Source organism: Phyllobates terribilis, unplaced genomic scaffold, assembly GCF_046119375.1.
Source record: "Phyllobates terribilis strain yellow unplaced genomic scaffold, ASM4611937v1 Scaffold_3__8_contigs__length_932513732, whole genome shotgun sequence".
In the NCBI taxonomy this organism is placed as follows: Eukaryota; Metazoa; Chordata; class Amphibia; order Anura; family Dendrobatidae; genus Phyllobates; species Phyllobates terribilis.
The window spans coordinates 2,537,849-2,541,828 of record NW_027362763.1 but is presented as its reverse complement, the minus strand read 5'-3'; the positions used below and the strand labels follow the sequence as shown (position 1 = coordinate 2,541,828).

The 3,980-nt window shown below is 37.3% G+C and overlaps 1 non-coding gene across 1 annotated transcript; it reads right to left on the bottom strand.

Moving 5' to 3' along the window:
- Positions 1-327: 327 nt before the first annotated feature.
- Positions 328-399, bottom strand: TRNAG-UCC (transfer RNA glycine (anticodon UCC)). Its single transcript has one exon. It is a non-coding gene; the product is annotated as a tRNA-Gly (tRNA).
- Positions 400-3,980: the final 3,581 nt, after the last annotated feature.

Below are 3,980 nucleotides of genomic sequence, written 5' to 3'. Positions count from 1 at the left end.
AAGGTGTTCGACGAACAGTTCGACGAACAGTTCCTCGAACATCCCGGTGTTCGACGAACCGAACCCGAACACTACGGGGGTGGCTCAACACTACTAACAATACGAAATTATTAGTAAAAAGTAAGACGTGCCAGGAAAAAACCCCCCACATAAGTATTGCATTGACCAGGAATCAATCGCAGGTCAACTGCTTGGAAGGAAGGTTTGTTCACCACTATACCAAAAATGCTTAAGGTACCCAGCATTTTTTTCACATTTTCTGCACTAACCCTACAAAATTGTTAGTAAAAAGTATGACGTGCCTGAAAAAAAAAAACTCCGATGTTTTGTATTGGCCGGGAATTGAACCCAGGTCAACTGCTTGGAAGGCAGCTATGCTCACCACTATACCACCAATGCTTATAGGGTCAGCTTTTTTTTTTTACATTTTCTGCACTAACATTACAAAATAGTTTGTAAAATGTATGATATGCCAGAAATAAAACTACATAAGTATTGCATTGGCTGGAAATCGAACCCGGGTCAACTGCTTGGGAAGCAGCTATGCGCACCACTATACCACCAATGCATGAACCAACTTGACTGGTTTGGGATTATGGCTGTTAAATCTGCTAAAGTTTTACTTAAAAAAAGGAGGACTGAATATGTCTTGAAAGAGCCAATTACTAAAAAGTTTAAAAACAAGGCAAAGCATTTTCCAAAACTCAAAGATGAATTCTTGTGAATCAGCTATGGAGCTTTTCCACCAATTCTTACAATTCTCTTAATTATTTTCACTTTTTTGCCAATAAGGTAACTAAACTCTTATCAAGAAAGAAAGTACACTATGAGTCTTAGCTCAAAAAGATTACAAAGAGTCAGCACCAGCACCAAATTACCCCTAAAGACCTCTGCCATTTTTGGCATTTTTAACACTAACTCTAAAGACAGAGGAGTTTTTGGAATCAGTTATGTAGCTTTTCCACCTCTGCCTACAAATTCTCTCAATTAGCTTTGCTTTTTGCCAACTAAGGTAGCTAAAGTGTTATCAAGAAAGAAATAAAAGCATAAGCCTTAGCACAGAAAGTGAAAAAGAGTCCAAACACCACCAAATGCAAAAAAACAATGAGTTCTTCAAGAATTAAACTATGGCCTATTGTTTTAAAAGCAACTACACCCACCAGCATGACACCAATGCCAACCCTGACATTGCTTTCATATTGGAGACTAACCCTACAAAGTATTTAATCAACAACTGAAGAGCAGAAGATCAGTTAGATGAGACAGTTGAAAAAAATCTATGAAATATTCTCTTCAATTTTTTTCTCATTTTCGTGGTTGCTAAACTCTAAGAAGAAAGAAGAGCATGAGCCTTAACACGAAAAATTAAAACAGACTAAAAGCATCACCAAACGTGAAAAACAACTCAGGCATTGGCAGGGAATCCAACGCGGGTCAACTGCTTGGAAGGCAGCTATGCTCACCACTATACCACCAACACTTACAGAAGCCATGTTTTTTTCTTACATTTTCTGCACTAACAATACAAAATTATTAGTAAAAAGTAAGACGTGCCAGGAAAAAAAAACCCACATAAGTATTGCATTGACCAGTAATCAATCGCAGGTCAACTGCTTGGAAGGCAGGTTTGCTCACCACTATACCAAAAATGCTTAAGGTACCCAGCATTTTTTTCACATTTTCTGCACAAACCCTACAAAATTGTTAGTAAAAATTATGACGTGCCTGAAAAAAAAACACACCCATGCTTTGCATTGGCCAGGAATCAAACCCGGGTCAACTGCTTGGAAGGCAGCTATGCTCACCACTATACCACCAATGCTTACAGGATCAGCCTTTTTTTTTTACATTTTCTGCACTAACATTACAAAATAGTTTGTAAAATGTATGATATGCCAGAAATAAAACTACATAAGTATTGCATTGGCTGGAAATTGAACCTGGGTCAACTGCTTGGGAAGCAGCTATGCTCACCACTATACCACCAATCCATGAACCCACTTGACTGGTTTGGGATTTTGGCTGTTAAATCTGCTAAGGTTTTACTTAAAAAAGGAGGACTGAGTATGTCTTGAAAGAGCCAATTACTAAAAAGTTTAAAAACAAGGCAAAGCATTGTCCAAAACTCAAAGATGAATTCTTGTGAATCAGCTATGGAGCTTTTCCACCAATTCTTACAATTCTCTCAATTATTTTCACTTTTTTGCCAATAAGGTAGCTAAACTCTTACCAAGAAAGAAAGTACACTATGAGCCTTAGCTCAAAAAGATTACAAAGAGTCAGCACCAGCACCAAATTACCCCTAAACACCTCTGCCATTTTTGGCATTTTTAACACTAACTCTAAAGACAGAGGAGTTTTTGGAATCAGTTTTGTAGCTTTTCCACCTCTGCCTACAAATTCTCTCAATTAGCTTTGCTTTCTGCCCACTAAGGTAGCTGAAGTGTTACCAAGAAAGAAATAAAAGCATAAGCCTTAGCACAGAAAGTGAAAAATAGTCCAAACACCACCAAATGCAAAAAAACAATGAGTTCTTCAAGAATTAAACTATGGCCTATTGTTTTAAAAGCAACTACACCCACCAGCATAACACCAATGCCAACCCTGACATTGCTTTCATATTGGAGACTAACCCTACAAAGTATTTAATCAACAACTGAAGAGCAGAAGATCAGTTAGATGAGACAGTTGAAAAAAATCTAAGAAATATTCTCTTCAATTTTTTTCTCATTTTCGTGGTTGCTAAACTCTAAGAAGAAAGAAGAGCATGAGCCTTAACACGAAAAATTAAAACAGACTAAAAGCATCACCAAATGTGAAAAACAATTCATGCGTTGGCCGGGAATCGAACCCGGGTCAACTGCTTGGAAGGCAGCTATGCTCACCACTACTCCACCAACACTTATAGAAGCCATGTTTTTTTCTTACATTTTCTGCACTAAGAATACAAAATTATTAGTAAAAAGTAAGACGTGCCAGGAAAAAAAAACCCACATAAGTATTGCATGGACCAGGAATCAATCGCAGGTCAACTGCTTGGAAGGCAGGTTTGCTCACCACTATACCAAAAATGCTTAAGGTACCCAGCATTTTTTTCACATTTTCTGCACTAACCCTACAAAATTCTTAGTAAAAATTATGACGTGCCTGAAAAAAAAACACACCCATGTTTTGCATTGGCCAGGAAGAGAACTCAGGTCAACAGCTTGGAAGGCAGCTATGCTCACCACTATACCACTAATACTTACAGGATCACCTTTTTTTTTTACATTTTCTGCACTAACAGTACAAAATAGTTTGTAAAATGTATGATATGCCAGAAATAAAACTACATAAGTATTGCATTGGCCAGGAATCGAACACGGGTCAACTGCTTGGGAAGCAGCAATGCTCACCACTATACCACCAATGCATGAACCAACTTGACTGGTTTGGGATTATGGCTGTTAAATCTGCTAAAGTTTTACTTAAAAAAAGGAGGACTGAATATGTCTTGAAAGAGCCAATTACTAAAAAGTTTAAAAACAAGGCAAAGCATTGTCCAAAACTCAAAGATGAATTCTTGTGAATCAGCTATGGAGCTTTTCCACCAATTCTTACATTTCTCTCAATTATTTTCACTTATTTGCCAATAAGGTAACTAAACTCTTACCAAGAAAGAAAGTACACTATGAGCCTTAGCTCAAAAAGATTACAAAGAGTCAGCACCAGCACCAAATTACCCCTAAAGACCTCTGCCATTTTTGGCATTTTTAACACTAACTCTAAAGACAGAGGAGTTTTTGGAATCAGTTTTGTAGCTTTTCCACCTCTGCCTACAAATTCTCTCAATTAGCTTTGCTTTTTGCCAACTAAGGTAGCTAAAGTGTTACCAAGAAATAAATAAAAGCATAAGCCTTAGCACAGAAAGTGAAAAGAGTCCAAACACCACCAAATGCAAAAAAACAATGAGTTCTTCAAGAATTAAACTATGGTCTATT